Source organism: Saimiri boliviensis, chromosome 11 (assembly GCF_048565385.1).
Source record: "Saimiri boliviensis isolate mSaiBol1 chromosome 11, mSaiBol1.pri, whole genome shotgun sequence".
Taxonomy (NCBI): Eukaryota; Metazoa; Chordata; class Mammalia; order Primates; family Cebidae; genus Saimiri; species Saimiri boliviensis.
Genome location: NC_133459.1, coordinates 100,730,600 through 100,749,169, shown reverse-complemented (window position 1 = coordinate 100,749,169; position 18,570 = coordinate 100,730,600).

Here is an 18,570-nt window from a genome sequence, read left to right as displayed (position 1 = left end):
AACAAGTCACAGTCATTCATGAAGTTCTAATGATTCACTACCAAATATCAAATGCATTCCTTCTCCCTATTTCATTTCTTTCCTGTATTCCTTCAATAGTCTTCTATCTGCTCTCCTAGTATTCAACAGTGGCCCCTATCTACACTATTCTGCATATAGCAGCCAAAGTAGTATTTCTAAAACATAAATATAATAATGACATTTTTGTGTTTGAAAATTTTCAACGACTCTGTTATTCTTAGGACACAGTCTAGAGTTTTTCTTTATTATAGCTGTCAAGCCCTACATGAGGTGACCCACTCTTGGCTCTCTAGCCTTCCTCTTGCCATTCTCATTTTGTTTTACTCAGCAAAAGAATACAGTACATAGTGCATCTTAAAAGAAGCATGCATAGATTTATCTTTTAAATGGGTATATGTAAACCTCTCATAATTAGGCTTTGTGAACGAAGCCAAGAAACATCCCTTAATTAGCATGCTCCCACTTGCTTACAGAGATCAAATCAAATCAATCACTAAAAAAAGAAAGAAATACAGACAGAAAGGAAGAAAGAAAGGATTCTAAAGAATAAATTTCAGGCATTAAAAAGTGATCTCAAATGGAAGGTCTGAAATACAAGAAGGATCAAAGAGAAAAGAAGAGGTAAATATGTGGAAAATATAAATGACCACTGATTTTATAAAAGTTTTAATAATGTATTCCTTAAGAAAAAAAAAAGGTAGAAGGTAGAGCGAGATGGTGGAATAGAATATCCCGGTTTCCCCTCCTCACCCAAGGACACGAATTTGACAATCATCTAACACAAATAAAGGCATCTTAGTAAGAACCAAAAATCAGGTGAGTCCTCATGGTACCTGCTGTTAATGTTGTATCATTGAAAGTTGCACTGAAGAGGTGAATAAAACAGTTCTGAGGTCTCTAATGCCACCCCCAGCAGCAGTAGCATGGTGCAGAGTGTCTCTGGGTGCCGGGGGAGGGAGAACATAGCAATTGTGAGTCACTGAATTCAGTGTCCTCCCATTAGAGCAGAAAGGAAACTGGACCAAGCCCTGCTAATGCCCGCCCATAGAGGGAGCATTTAAATCATCCCTAACCAGAGGAAAATTGCCAGTTTCAATCGTCGAAACTTGAGTTCCTGCAAACCTCATCACCGAGAGCTACAGTGCTATATGCCTCTGAGTAAATGGAAAGGCAGTCTAGGCCATAAGGACTGCAAATCTTAGGTGAGTCCTAGTGTTGAACCAGGCCCAGAGACAGTGGACTGGAAGGGGCCTGTGACCTACTAAGACACCAGCTGGGGTGGCTAAGGGTGTGCTGGCATCACCCCTCCACTAACCCCAGGCTGCACGCTCACAGCTCCAAAAGAGACACCTTCCTTCTGCTTAAGGAGAGGAGAGAGAAGAAAGGAGGACTTGTTTTGCATCTTGGATACCAGGTCAGCCACAGCAGGTAGGACACCAGCTTCAGGCCTTAGCTCTTGGATGACATTTCTAGACAACCTCTGGGCCAGAAGAGAACTCACTGCCTTGAAGACAAGAACCCAGTCCTGGCCTGGCAGGATTCATCACCTGCTAAGTGAAAAGCCCTCAGGCTCTGAATAACAAGCAGTGATATATGTTGAGGGCTTTGGGTGACCTTCTGAGACTTGCTGGCTTCAGGTAGGACTCGGCACATTACTAGCTATAGTGAATACTGGCTGAAACTCCTACTTGAGGAAAGCATAAGGAAAAGGAAAGGGGACTTTGTCCTGCATCTTAGGTACCAGCATAGCCACAGGAGAGTAGAGCACCAAGAAGGCTCCTGAGGTCCTTGATTTCTGGACACCACTCTTGAACAGCATCTCTGGACCTGCTCTGGGCCAGAAGGGAGCCCATTGTACTGAAGGGTGAGTCCCAGGCCAGGCAGCATTTACCATAAGCTGCCTTATGAGTTCTTAGACTTAAAGGAACGTCAACAGTAGTCTGGCTGTACTCCCTGTGGCTTGTGGTGGTGGTGGCTACAGGGCGAGGTTCCTCTGGCTTTGGAAAGGGGAGGGAAAAGTGGGGAGGACTGAGTTTTGTGTTTGATTGCCAGCTCAGCCACAGTATGATAGAATACCAGCTAGACTTCCTTTTCAGCATAGTCCCTGACTCCCAGACAGTACCTCTGGAACGACCCAGGGTCTAGAGGAACTTAGCACTCTGAAAAGAAGGACGCAGGCCTGGCTGGCTTTGCCTTCTGCTGGTTGTAGAGCCCCAGGGCATTAAATAAACATAAGTAGTAGTCAGGGAGTTGTTACAGCAGACCTTGGGCAAGACCCAGTGCTGTGCCGCCTTTGGGTATGACCTAGCACAGTTGTAGTGGTGGTGACCACAGGGGTGCTTGTGTCACTACCCCCAGGTTTAGGTGGCTCAGAACAGAGAGAGAGAGAATCCCTTAGTTTGGGAGAAAGTGAAGGAAGAAAACAAGATTCTCTGCCTGGTAGTTCAGAGAATTCTCCCAGATTTTATTCAGGACCATCAAGGCAATACCTCTATGAGTCCATAAGAACCACAGCATCACGAGTCTTGCAGTGCCCCGAAGCAGATACAGCTTAGATTACAACACTCAAGTCATTCTGAATATCTGAAAAGCCTTCCCAAAAACGACAGCTACAACAAGCCCAGACAGTGAAGAAGACAATAAATTCCTAACTTCAATTCTCAGACACTGAAGTACATCTATTAGAATCAACACCATCCAGGAAAACATGACCTCACCAAAAAAAACTAAATAAGCACCAGGGACCAATACTGGGGAAACAGACATGCAACCTTTCAGACAGAGAATTCAAAATAGCTGTTTTTAGGAAAGACAAATTCAGGGTAACAGAGAAGGAATTTTGAATTCTATCAGATAAATTTAATGAATACATTAAAACAATTAAAAAGAATCAAAGAAATTCTGGAGCTGAAAAATCTAATTGGCATATTAAAGAATACATCAGAGTCTTTTAGTAGCAGACTTCATCAGGAAGAAGAAAGAATTTGTGAGGTTGAAGACAGGGTAGTCTCTACGAAAAACTACAAAAATTAGGTGGGCGTGGTGGATGTTGCCTGTAATCTCGGCTACTCAGGAGGCTGAGACAGAAGAATCGCTTGATCCCAGGAGGCAAAGGTTGCAGTGAGCTGAGATCGTGCCGTTGCCCTCCAGCCTGGGTGACAGAGTGAGGCTTCATCTATGTATCTTTCTATCTATGTATCTATCTATCTATATACTGATCATATTAGAAAATAATTAAAAGATCAATAATGCAGATCTCACCAAGGATATGGAGACTCAGGAAAGCTGATTAACTGCTGGTGGAAATGTTTGATGTTACACCAACTTTTCACAACAGTGTGTCATTATATAGTATAATTGGTGACCTAACAATTCCATTCCTAAGTATATACTCAATATCAATGCATGTTTATGTGCACCAAAAAATATATAAGAATGTCAATAACAGCATTATTCTTAACTACCCATGACTAAAAATAATGCACATGATGATAAACTTAGAATGGACAAAAGCGTTACGGTACAGCCACATAAAGAATGATAGTACATAGTAAAAACAAGCTACAAATATTTCTAACGACACAAATGAATCCTACAAATAAAATATTAAACAAAAAGCCCTAAAAATATTTATGTTAAAAAATGTACAAAACAACATTATTTAGAGATGCCTTCACCAACAGCAAAAGCACATAGTAAAGGAAGAAAGTTACTATCATAAAGTCAGAACAGTGACTATCCACGGAGGAGGAGAGCGAGTGATGATTGCGAAGGAATATGCAGGGAACTTTTGGGATGCCAGTAATATTTCATTCTTGATCTGGGTGTTGTACACAAGGCCAGTGTTTCTTTTATCACTGCTTGTTCAAGTGCTATATATGTCTTATTCATTTTTTGGATGTGATGTCACACACACAAATAATAATAATAATAAAAGCTGTGAAATTAAAAAGACAAATTAACTTTTAAAAAGCAACAGATTGTCAGCTGTCTTTTCAACAGCTAATAGTAGATGTCTGATTGACAACAGCACATCTCTGATGACTGTTGCATATCTTTTATGTGGTAGGAGAAAATAAATGTCAATGTAACATTTTATACATAATGGAAAACATCTTTTAGCATGTATGTGAAATGTAGACTTTCAAAAAACAAAAACTGAATGTGTTTATCAAGAGCAGGTAAAGGAAATTTTCTTTACTCACTAAAGGAAATTCTAAAGTATGTACTTTAAGCAGAAAGTAATCCCAGATGAAAAGTCTGAAACCAGAAAAAAATGACAACCCTGGTAAAATGATAAATTTATAAATAATCTAAATATATTTTGACTTTATAAACAATGATAATAATGTCTTGCAAAGTTAAGAGTATTGTAGACACGGGCAAGGTGGCCAATGAAGTCAAAGTGCTTAAAGGTAATTTCATTGTTTGAAAGATGATGAACATATTGATCAACGTTAGACTCGTAGGGTCAAATAACACATTATATCAACTAACATTAAATATGCATGGTTCCATGAACTAATCAGTAAATGCAAAGAAGCAACATATAAAACTCAAAAATGATAAAAAAATAAAACCTAATTAAGTCAAAGAAGTATCAAATGATACCAAAATAGAAATATTAAAAAGACTGGAAAATAGAAAGCAATAAAAATAAGAGTCAACACTAACTTCTTAGTAATTATAAGTAATGTATATATTCTAAATGTACAAGTAAAAAAGACAAGACTTGCCTCCAACTGTCTGTCTGAAAAATAAATTCCACTATCTGCTGTTTATAAGAGATAGACCTAAAACATAAAGATACTGAAATTGAAAGTGGACAGTTTGGAAAATATGTCTTGCAGGTACTAATCAAATGAAAGCCAGTGAAGCTGTATTAGATAGACCTCAAGAAAATAGCATTTATAGAAATGAAGAGGGTCATTTTATAATGATAAAACTGTCAGCTCATAAGGAAAAAAAAAAAAAACTTTAAATTTGTAAACTCCTGCTGTGACTTTGTTCAACTTATCTAAACTGAATTATGTTTCCTGGTTAGGCTGTGCCACAAGACATATTTTCACATGAGATTTGGAGGATGATAGTGAAACTGCAGTCATGTTTTTTCACACTAGCAGGTTCAAGGCAGACTCAACATATTTGCTGGCTCACTTTGTGGGTGTGGGCAGCAGCCAGTCCTGCAATTGTTTCCCCTTCTCCTGGATCCTCCTTCAGGTTCTCCTACTCCTGAGACAGGGTTATGTTTATCATCAGGACAAAGTTTCTCTGGCAGGACATCTATATTATCCATTATTGGAGCAGTGAGAACTAACATGGGCTCCAGTCTGTCCTCATAGATTCTAACTCACATTAGCTGGTTCCTACTTGTCCCTACTCTCTCCCAATTTACATGCATCCTTCCTTCCCAGTTGCTTACCCTGCAAACTTCCAGTTCTAACATCAGACAGGAAGACAATATCTTTTCAGAGATTGTTTAACCAGCTCCCACAATTGTGTAAGTAAAATTTATGTGACAAATTATGTGTGTATTTGTATATTTAAGTGCACATGAAACATTTGCAAAAATTGACCACAATTAGGAGCATAGGGCAATTTGTACCACAATATCTGTCTTCAACTCATTTATTTAAAATATTTACTCAAAGTTTATGATTTGCTAGGAACTTTGGTGCTTGAGATACATCAATGCACGGAACAAGAATCCCTGCCCTTAAGAATCTTCTATTTTGGGGAGCTGGGGGTGGGGGAGAGGTCAACATAAAAAATAGATATAGTAAATAGTTAAACTCTATAGTATGTTATAAAGTTATATGTGCTGTAGAAAAATTAGATCAGCTAAGAGGCAATGGAAGTAAGAGACTAGAATTAGTTTGAGGTCTATAACTTGTAAAGAACAATATGAGAGAGGAAAATTATAGCACAATCTTATTCATAATATACAAATCCTAAACAAAATACAACAGAATTTGTCCAGCAACATATAAATGATGTTCTATGATCAAATAATTTTGTCTCAGAAAATTAATACATTAATTTTAAAAAATCAATATGATTTAATTCATTGATAGATTATATATATATGATTATTTTAATATATCAAAATGAAATGAATGAATGAAATTTAAAATATAAAAACTTTTACTTAACAAAATTAGTAAAAATAGGCTTTCCTTTTTTTTCTTCTTTTTTTTAATTGCATTTTAGGTTTTGGGGTACATGTGAAGAACATGCAAGATTGTTGCATAGGTACACAAATGGAGGTGTGGTTTGCTGCCTTCCTTCCCCTCAACTGTATCTGTCATTTCTCCCAATGCTTTCTTAAATTTATGAAAAGTATCTAAAAACACCTACCTCCTGTCCACTACAAAAACATAAATACACATACATACAAAACCAAAAGAAATCATAAACCCTGCAACAAACATTCTGCTTAATGATGAGGCACTGAACAATTCCCTTTGAGACTGGTGTCAAGATAAGACTGTGTGCTGTCACTAATACTCAACGTTGTCCTGAAGATTCTAGGCAGTGTAGTAAGACAGGAAAAAAATGAGACTGGAAAGGGAGAAATAATATTGTTATTACTTATAGATGATAATGATTTTATGGTTTATAATGAATCCATTATAACTAATAGACAAAATATTTAAAAATGTATCATAGTTGATAAAGAAATATCAAACCCAAAGATTAGTTAAATGTTGTGTATAAATGACAATGAACTATAAAATGAAAGAAAAAAAATGCAGGAGATTTAGTTTTCTGATGATTGTGATGAGGTTATTTGGATCAACTATCCCACAGAAAATAATAGAAATGCAGGATAAACGATTTATAAAATCACCTTAGAAGAACTGACAAGCTGAACAGATAGTGAGAAAATGCCAAGGCCAATTTTATGAGAAAGACAGGCAAAATATCAGCACACAAAAATGTATTGAGCATTTGAAGACCTCACACACTTGGGCTTTGGTTCATAGCCTTCATGGCACAGAAGTCAGAGAAAGAACTTCTGCAGGCAAAGAGTCTTACAGGAGATCTTCTCCTGACATTACACTGGGACACCAAAGAACTACACACTCAGATTAAGAGCCAACCAGAAGAAAAACCACTCTTTCCACCCAGTTGGAAGGAGTTTCTGCCAGGAAACAGAGCATAATAATTAGGAAATACAAAACTGGACATAAGAAGAGGGAGCCACAGGCTGGCCCTCCAGTTTACACCTGAGTTAAACATAGCTTAAGTCAGCCAAGAAATCTCTGGCTGTACATTTGCTTTGAGATGGTTTCTTATGAGTGGTAACTACAAGTACCTGACAAAGTAAACATGAAGCTATTCTCTCAGAAGGAACTTCTGAGACCTTCTGTTCACAAAGCTAATTTTCCAGGGTTAATCACAGCTATCAGCCAACAACAAAAAGGCATACAATAAGTATGGCACCATAAGTGAGAAACAGCAAACAAACAAACAAACAAACAAACAAACAAACCAGCTTCAATAGACCTGCACAAACTTCAGATATTGGAATTACCAAATGCAGATTTTAAAATAACTGTGTTACCATATTCAACGAAGTGAATCACAGACTTAAAAATACCTATAGAAATCAGGGAAGTGTCAACAAAATATATAAGATAGGACTAGTATAACTTCTAGAAATTAAATATAAAATAAATACAATTAAAATCTCAATGGATTCATTTTGAAGCAGATTGGATACGGTAGAATGGAAAATTAGTGAACTAGAAAATAGAACAGTGTTATTATTCAGAAAGTGCATTGTCATCTGTAGAAAATGTGCAAATATGGATTATATCTTTTTATGTTACGAATTCAATTGAAAATCATTTTAAGAGAAGTGAAAAATTTTGAAAAATTAAAAAAAATTAAAAATGTCAAAAAAATATTTAACAAAGTTTAATCAGAGTTGTAGAGGTAGAAAAGAATATGAACAGCAAAAATAACAGCAAAAATGTCTGAGAATTTTTCAGAACAAATAAAAGATATATACAAACATATTAAAGATACAGTAAAGCTGAATAAGTACAAAGGAAATCTATACAATGGCACAGCATAGTGAAACTAGAAAACCAAAGTCAATGAGAAAAATCTTTAAAACATCTGTGATGGTTAATACTGAGTGTCAACTTGATTGGATTGAAGGATGCAAAATATTGATCCTGGGTATGTCTGTGAGAGTGTTGCCAATGGAGATTAACATTTGAGTCAGTGGGCTGGGGAAGGCAGACGCACCCAATCTGGTGGGCACAATCTAATCGGCTGCCCTCGAATATAAAGCAGGCAGAAAAGGGTGAAAAGGCTAGACTGGCCTCGTTTCCCAACCTACATCTTTCTTCTGTGCTAGATGCTTCCTGCCCTCAAACATCATACTCTAAGTTCTTCAGTTTTGAGGCTCAGACTGGCTCTCCTGGCTCCTCAAGCTTGCAGACAGCCTATTATAGAAACTTGGGATTGTGCAAGTTAATACTTAATAAACTCCCCTTCATATCTATCTATCTATCTTATTAGTTCAGTCCCTCTAGGGAACCCTGACTAATACATTATCCAAACAGAAAAAGATTATCTTCAAAAAATAAAAAATTGGCTAAACTTTTCTGGAGGCTAAAATCAGCAGTATGATAACTTCAAAGCTAAAGAAAAATAACTGCCAAACTAGAATTCTATGCTCAATGAAAATGTCTATCAAAATGAAAATAATAAAAAGAGAATTAGAAGACACACCACAGACTAGGAGAAAATATTTGCAGGCACATCTGACAAAGGAGTGTTATCCAAAATATATAAAGAACTCCTAAAATGGAACAATAAGAAAATGAGCTACCTAATAAAAAATAGGCAAAAGATCTGAACAGGCATGTCATCAAAGAAGATATACAGACAACAAAGAAGCATATAAAAAGATGTTCAACATCATATGCCATTAGGAAATTGCAAACTAAGACAATGAAATATAACACATATCTGTTAGAATGGCCAAAATCCAAAATGCAGACATGGCCAAATGCTTGTGAATATGTGGAACAGCCAGAACTCTCTCTCATTCACCAGTGGCTGGTGGGAATGAAAAAGTACATTCACTTTGGAATATAGTCTTGCAGTTTCCTACAAAACTGAGCATGCTCTTACCACATGATCCTTTGGTGTTTACCCAAAAGAGTTGAAAACTTATGTTCATACAGAAACCTGCACATGGATGTTTATAACAACGTTTTTAATAATAACTAAAACTTGAGAGCAACTAAGATGTTCTTCAGTAGATGAATGGACAAACTGTAGTATATTAAAACAATAGAATATTATTCAATGCTAAAAAAATTAACTACCAGTACAAAAAGACACGAAGGAACCCTATATGCATATTACTAAGTGAAAGAAGCCAATCTGACAGGCTACATAATGTATAATTTCAGCTATATAAGACATTCTGGAAACGGCAAAACAATGGAGACAACAAAAGGATCAGTAGTTACCAGGGGTTCGTGGGGAGGGAGAAATAAATAGGCAGAACACAAAGGATTTTTTATGGCAGTGAAATTATTCCCTGTAATACTGCAATGGTAGACATGTGTCATTATAACATTTGTCAAAACCCACAGAACTACAACACAGAGAGTGAATCTTAAACTTTGGACTCTGGGGTAACAATGATGTGTTAGTGCAGGTTCATTGACTTTAATAAATATACCACTATGATGGGGGATGTTGATAGTGAAAGAAGCTGTACATGGGGTGGGAAAAAGGGGTATAGAAAATTCATACTTTTCACGCAATTTTGCTGTGAACCTAAAACTCCTCTGATAAAGTTTATTAATTTAAAAAGTTGAAGTGAAATGAAAACAGTTTGAGACAAATGGAATAATTTATGACCATCAAAATCTAGTTAGAACAAAGGCTTAGTACATCCCACCAACCATGTATGGCTTCTATTCGGATCCAGTGTATCTTCTTCATGGGTAGCAACCATTAAACCCAAATATCCAAATAACTAGACTTAAACCAGGTCTTTGAATCACCACATTACTCAGAGTTGAGTCAGGGTTTTAAAAGAAAATAAAGGCTATCCAAACACACTTCTTCACTGAGAGGAAACAATTCTTGGGCTCTTTCATAAATAAATACATTATATTAAAAAAAAGAAATTCTAAAAGATATAATTCAAGCAAGTGGAAAGTAGTCCTAAGAAGAATGTCTAAGATCCAAGAATAAATGAAGAGAGGGAAAAAAGTGGGCAAATATAATGAACATGACTTTCTAAAACCATAATAATGTTTATGAAGTTTAAAATATACTTAAAAGGTCTACTCAAATTCCCAAACAATAACCGTTGAATTATGAGGTGCGTTTATAAAGTGTTCTAAAAGCTTTGTATCATCTAGTAGGTGAGTAAAGCTTTTAATTAAGAATTTGGTAGTTAAATGTGCATGTTTTCAATGTTTGAGTTACTGCTGAAAGTACAGAAATAGCATGAATAACTTCTAAACTAATAGAGATTTAAAAATGAAATGATTAAAAAGGAATACATATTCAGTCAAAAAATATAAAGAAAAGACTTTTCTGTTGGTGGGACTAATAAACAATAAAAAATAAAATGGCAAATGTGAATCCAAATATTTCAATAGAAACACTAAATGTAAAAGAATTAAAGGTCCAACTTTAAAAAAAAAATTGAATAAAAACGAAATTTAACTAATGTAACAAAAAAGCTTTATTAAAATCAGGTAAAATAATAGTTTAAGGAAAATAACATTATTATAAGTGAAGGATCACTTCAAGTCAACAAAAAAATAGCAATTAAAAAAATTTTATATGCCAAATTGCATAGTCTCAAATATACAGAGGTGACTGACAGAACCATAGAGAGAGATAGATAAGGAGATAATTATAGTGGGATATTTCTAGCAATCTGTTTTCAATGGTAGTGCTATGGTTAGGCGTGCCTCCTGAAGTTCATGTTTTGGAAACTTAAGGAACAGTGATGAGAGGTGATACCTTTTTTTTTTTTTTTAAGAAATCTTTTATTTTAGGTTCAGGGGTATATGTGAAGGTTTGTTGCATAGGTGAACTTGTGTTACGGGGGTTTGTTGTACAGATTATTTCATCACCCAGGTATTAAGTTCAATATTCAATAGTTATCTTTTCTGCTCCTCTCCCTCCTCCCACCTACAATATCATGTAGATCCCAGTGTCTGTGGTTCCCTTCTTTATGCTCATGAGTTTTCATTATTTAGCTGCAACTTATAAATGAGAACATGTGGATTTGGTTTGTATTCCTGTGTTAGTTTGCTAAGGATACAGATAAACTTCTAGCTCCACCCATGTTCCCACAAAAGATACGATCTTGTTCTTTTTTTATGGCTGCATAGTATTCTATGGTGTATACGTAGAGAGATAGTACCTTTAAGAGATTAATAGGGTTTGAGGGTTCTGCCCTCATGAATTGATTAATGTCATTACTGAAGAAGTGAAATCATTATTGTGAGAGTGGGTTCCTTATAAAGGATGAGTTCAGCCTTCTTCCCTCTCTCATATCATGTGCCTTCTGCAACGTTATGATGCAGCATGAAGGCCCTCACCATATGCTGGGGCTTTGATCATGGACTTTCCAGCCTCCAGAACTGTGGGGAAATAAATTTCTGTTTCTAGAAATTATCCAGTTTCAGATACTCTGTTATAGCAGCACAAAACAAAGACAGGTAAATAGAATAAGCAGATATAAAAAAAATCAGTAATGATGGAGAAGATTTAGGAAAAGTGATTAATAAAATTATCCTAACAAACCCATCCAATCCGAATAATACAAATTGTTTTCCAATAAACACACATCGTAGTTGTTTTCTATTGCTCCTGTAACAAATTACCACAATTTAGAGCTTAAAACAACACAGATTTGTTCTCATAGTTCTGGATATCACATGCAGCAAAATGAGTTTTAAGGAGTTAAAGTCTTAGCGTTTCTGTTCCTTCTGCACCCATTAAGGGAGAATCTATTCTTTGCCTCTTTCATCTTCTAGAGGCTGTGGCATTCCTTAGCTCCTGGCCAAATCACTCCAAACTCTGCTTCCATTGTAACATTGTCTTATCTCCTCCATAGTCAAACCTCTCCTTCTTCCTCTTGTGATTACATTGGACCTGTATAATCCAGGATAACTTCCTCACCTCAAGAACTCTAACTTGGCCAGGTGCAGTGGCTTAACGCCTGTAATATCAGCACTTTGGGAGGCCAAGGAGGGCGGATTGCCTGAAGTCAGGAGTTTGAGCCCAGTTTGGCTAACATGGTGAAACCCAGTCTCTACTAAAAATACAAAAATTAGCCAGGTGGTGGCAAATGTCTCTAGTCCCAGCTACTCAGGAAGCTAAGGCAGGAGAATCGGAGCCAAGATCAGCCACTGCTCTCCAGCCTGTACGACAGAGCAAGACTCTGTCTCAAAAACAACAACAAAACTCGAACTTACCATATCAACAAAGTTCCTTTTACCATGTAAGAAAAAATATTCATAGGTTCCAGGTATTTGGACATCAATATCTCTGGAGAAAGGGCAGTATTAGTCTACCAAATAAATAAAAATTTACCAAATCTGATCATGTGCAAGGGTCATAAATCAAGTCTCAAAAAAGTCAAAAGATAAAAATCATATGATATTTTTTATCACAATGCAATTTCGGTAGAAATCAATAACAAAAAATATGAAAATATATATTTGAAAAATAAGAAATACACTCCTAAGTACCCATGAATTACAAAAATAAACAATGGCAATTAGAAAATGTTTAAACTGAAACTCAGAGAAAATATCATTGAGAGATAGTGGCAAAAAAATTTTCAGAACAAATAAAATGTAAGAGATGCAGTTAAACAAGTGCCAGAGTGACGTTTGTTTTCTAGATTCATATATTAGAAGGCGAAAAAGATTGAATATTAAAGAGCTGAGCATTCATCTAGGAAGTAAAAACAGAATGGCAAAAATAATCTGAAAGAAGTAGCACAAAATAAATAATAAAATTAATACAGGAATTAAAGATATGTAACATGTAGTAGATAGGATCAATAAAACTAGAAACAGGATGTTTCAAAAATCTAGCAAAAAATGAAAACTTCTGGTGAGATTGTTGTAGGAAAAAAAGGAAATCACATTACAAATACAAAGAATGAAAAGAAGATATCACTAGAGATTTCAGAAACATTAAACAGGAATAAAAGTATTGTGGATGACTTTATGACAATACATTAAAAATTAGTTGAAGTGGAAAAATTCTTAGGAAAATAATTTACTGGCTGGGCTCTGTGGCTCACACCTGTAATCTCAGCACTTTGGGAGGCCAAGGCGGGAGGATCGTGAGGTCAGGAGTTTGTGAGATCAGGAGACCAGCTTGATTAACATGGTGAAACCCAGGTACGGTGGCACGTGCCTGTAATCCCAGCTACTCAGGAGGCTAAGGCAGGAGAATCAGGAGGTGGAGGTTGCAGTGAGCTGAGATCGTGCCATTGCACTCCAGCCTGGGTGACAGAATGAGACTCTGTCTAAAAATTAAAAAAAAAAAAAATTTAAAAAAAGGAAAATAATTTACCAAAATATTGCAAGCAAAAAACATGACTAGTCCAATAGCCATTTACAAAACTGGATAAATAATCAAAAAATTATCCTAAAGAAAATCTAGTCCCAAATGGCTTCACTGGTGAGTTCTACAAAATATTAAAAAAGAAATTACTGTAATCATCTTACTCAAAAACCTCCATATGGTAAAAAAAAAAAAAAAAAAAAAAAAAAAAAAAAAAAAAAAAAAAAGAGAATATTCTCCAGGCTTATCTATTAGTCCATTTTCATATGGCTATAAAGAACTGCCAGAGACTGGGTAATTTATAAAGGAAAAAGGTTTAATTGACTCTCAATTCCACATGGTCAGGAAGGCCTCAGGCAATTTACAATCACGGCAGAGGGCAAAGAAGAAACAATGTGCCTTCTTCACAAGGCAGCATAAAGAATTGCCAAGTGAAGGGGACAGAGCCCCTTATAAAACCGTCAGATCTAGTGAGATCTCACTATCATGAGAACAGCATGGGGGAAACTGCTCCCATGATTCGATTACCTCCACCTGGTCTCTCCTTTGACTTGTGACAGTTATGGTGATTGTGGGGACTGCAATTCAAAATGAGATTTGGGTGAGGACACAAAGCCTAATTTAATAACAAAACTTAAAAAGAACATTATGAGAAAGAAAAATTACAGCCATTCTCAGTCATGAACATAGATGCAAAAAATTATAAACAAAATATTAGCAGAATGTATCCTAGAATAATGGATAAAAGATTATTATCAAGTTAAGTTTATTTTAGGAATGCATTAGAAAACCAATATAATTCATCATATTAACCAAATAAAAGAGAAAAACACATGGTCATCTCAACAGATACCCAGAAAGCATTTCATAGCAATTTTTAACATTCACTAATTATTAAAAGAAACACCTTTTAATGAACTAGTGGTATAAGAAAACTTTAAAAATCTACAATGATGATTAATTTTATATGTCAACCTGGCTAGGTTACAGTACACAGATACTTTGGTTAAACATCATTCTTGATGTTTATGTTAAGGTTTTTAAAAAATGGGATTAACATTTAACTCGGTAGTTTTGGGTAAAGCAGATTTCCCTCTAGAATGTCGGTGAGCCTCAGCCAATCAGTCGAAGGCCTTAAGAAAGAAAAAAACAAAACTGATCTTCCCCAAAGAGGGAATTTTGCCATCAGACTGCCTTTGGACTCAAACTGCAATTCTTTCTTCAGTTTCCAACTTGTCAGCCTACTCTGCAGATTTTGGATATGCCAGCCTCCACAGTCACAGAACACAATTTCTTAAAATCTCTCTCTCTCTCTTTCTCTCTCTCTCTCTCTCTCTCTCTCTCTCTCTCTCTCTCTCTCTCTCTCTCTCTCCCCCACCACACACATACACATACACACTCTATTGGTTCTGTTTCTCTGTAGAAACCTGACCAATACACAGTAAAAGATAGTATTTACAAGAAACATACAACAAACATCATTCTTCATGGGGAAATGTTGAAACATTTATCTCTGACATTCAGAAGAAAATAATAATTTAGTATCATACTTGAGATTCTAGAGCAAGCAAGTAAGGCAAGAAAAAGAGATAAGATAAAAGGATGAGAAAAGGATAAACAAAACCGTCATTCATTACATATAATATGTATTGTGTATGTAGAAAATCCAAAGAGCATATGCAGATAAACCAGTCTGTTAGAATCAGTTTATCTAATCTTCTAATTAGATGAATTATTTAGAATGAGAGAGTTTAGCAAGATTTTGGATACAGTCAACATATAAATATAAATTAATTTTGATATGCTAACAATAATCAGGTAGAAAATGAAATTGAAGCCAGATATTATAAAAATATTTTTAATCAAGCAAATCAGAGAATAAATCTAATAACAAATTCGTAAGATTTCTGTGGAGAAACCCGCAGAATTTTGCTGAGAGAAATTAAGATAGACCTAAATAAACAGATAAATATGATAGATGGAAAAGATTGGTAAAAATGTCATTTTTTCCAAAATTGATTTCTAGTTTTAAATATCGTCATAATCAAAAGCACATTATTGTGTATGTGTAAGACAACAATTCTAAAATTTATATGGAAATTCAAAGAACTGGAAATAGCCAACATACTCTTGGTGAAGTATAAGGTAAGAGACTTGATGTATCAAATATAAAGACATAACAAGGCTAGAGTAATCAGGACAACACAATATTGGCACAAGGATAGACAGTTAGACCAATGGAACACAAGATAAAAAGCCCTAATGTCTAACAATAAAATGGAAATTGTGGTATCTTCATACAATAACATATCACATGGCAAGGGAAAGGAACTGATGGAGAAATCTTCAGAATATTGAATGAAAAATAACACATTAATATATATATTATAGTTATACTAAGCACTTTTAGAGTTATATATTATACTTCACACTAAAAATATTTTAATTGCTATTTTTAATATATCAAAAGATTAAGAAATTAAAAATAAATCTCAAAAAAGTTGAACAAGACCTGTTAAAGAAAATATTAGAGTTGAAATTAAAACTTAGAAAGACATTACAAAGGACACAAATAGATGAAGAAATGGACCAGGCTTAGAGACTGCGTCTCTCAACATTGTGTTGTATAAATGTCAATTACCTCCACATTAATCTATTGATTCCATTCAACCCCAATACATAACCAACAGATGGCATTATGGAATTTGACAAGATAATTCCATATAAAAGTACAAAGGGTCAAGGATGTCAAGATACTCTTGAGGAAAAAGAATAAATAGGGTATCTACCAAGATTTATGTTACAGCTACTGTAATGAAGACATATGTGTGCACTGAGAAATAGATAAACCAGTGAAGCCTAAGAGAAAGACTGGAAAATAAACCCAGACGTATTTGGACACTTGCTATATAATAAAGTTGGCACTACAGATCAGGTGAGAAAAGATAGATTTTTCAATTAAGAATGTCAGGACAACGGTTATCCATATGGAAAGAAATGAAACTGGACTCCTCATTCACACTAAACATATGAAATCAATATGAGGTGAATTAAAGACCAGTCTTTGAAAGGCAAAATTCTAAAAACTCAGAAGTAAATTCAGGAAAGTGTATAGTTCTGATTCAATCAGAATCAGGCAGAATCACTAAATGTGGGGTATTTGTGTGAATCTGCACGTATGTGTAAAGTAACTTGCTCCAGGGATTTGAACTTCTTGCCTCCTTGTAAGGAGCTATTGTCTTTCCACCTGATCCTAGGACTTAGAATCCACAATATGGGAAGTCAGGAATAAAAAAAGATAAATGTAGTGTGAGCAAGCAAGAACATGCTGGAACATGCTGGAACATGCTGGAACACAGAGGAACAACCTGAAGCTCACGAGGACATATTGAAACCTATGCTGTTTCTTAGTGTCTGACATTAATGGTATGGGTGTCCTCCAGTAGCCAGAACTCTTTGTTACGGAGCTAAACCCTGCCAAGGAGTAAGAGAAGCTGAAGCCGTTTCACATGTGGCCACTGCTGCTTGCCAATGAGATGAGTCGGTAGATCAGAGACAACAGGGGTCAGCTACAAAATGGCTGCTGCTTCACTTTTGCCTTCCAAGTTTTTTACAGGAATGTCTCTTGTAGTCCACCCTAACCAGAAACATTCAGAAAATGTCGTTCAGCCTAGCCAGGCTGATGTATTACAAAACCATCAGAGGTAGAAATAGTTTCCTTAAAGAATACATAATAAGCAGTTGTTACAGTACATATTTAAGAAACTTTAAGAAGAAAAGATAAGCAGTATATTTTCTGAGCTCTTGAATACTTGAAAATATCTTTTCTTCCATCTTATGCATCAATCAAGATTCAAGACTTGCATATGTAGAAAATCCTTGATTTGCATTTTTTCCCTCAGAACTCTGTAAAAGTGCTGCTTTCCCTCAATATTATTAAAACAAAAGTAAAAATTCCTGGCAGTTTTTGGCTATCTTTTAAATAAAACTAGTTTTGTTGGGGTGGGTCTGAATAGTTTTTGTATTCATTCTTTGTCTTTATAACCTAATCCTTTTGTTGCAATGTGTCTAGATATAATGATAGTATCAGTAGCTATTGGTAATTTGCTCCTTTTCTTTCTTACCAACAAAGACTAAATTTTGTTAAATAGTCACGTTCCTAGCCTTCACTGCAATTAGAGGTGGCTATGTAACAATTTTGGCCAGTGATCCAACACACATGAAAAGAGGCTTTGCTTTCCTAACATATTTCTTCCTTTATTACTTCCTTCTTCCTGCTCTTGAAACTAGAATGAGACTGAAGGTAAAACAACCTTCATGTGACTATTTATTCCTTCTCCATTTATGTTCAGTGTTAATTCATCAGTGAATAAAATAGTCAAATGTCTCTCCCCTTATGTATCTTAAGCTCTAGTGTATATCGACAAACAATAAAAGAATTAAATAAGTAAACTATTTAGAATATCCACAATGATAAGTGCTATTGGAAAAAATGTTAGAATATGAGATTCTAAGAAACTAGTGTTTATAATATTAAACAAAGTGGTAGGGACAGGAAGCAGGCCATGAAGCTAGCTAGAAGAGGAACTTTCCAGAGAGTGTGAGGGAAAAAAACAATGCAAAGACCTGACCAGGGAATATGCTTGCTCTATTTAACAACTAGCGGGCAGCTAGTTTACTGAAGTTCGGTAGTGATACAGGACTAGTAGGAGATGAGGTTAGGGCAGACAGATGGGGACAATTAATGTAGGACTTTTAGGTCATTGTGTAGAATTTGCCACCTACTTTGAGTGAGATAAAACACCACTAGAGAGTTCTGAATAGGGGAGTGATTTGCTGTGATTTATATTTTTAAGATTTTGTTTTAAACCTTTTTATTTTCATCTAATTTTATACTTCCATAAAAATTGCAAAGGTAGTACAGAGTTTCCTTATATCTCTCACTCCATTTCCTAATGTAAACAT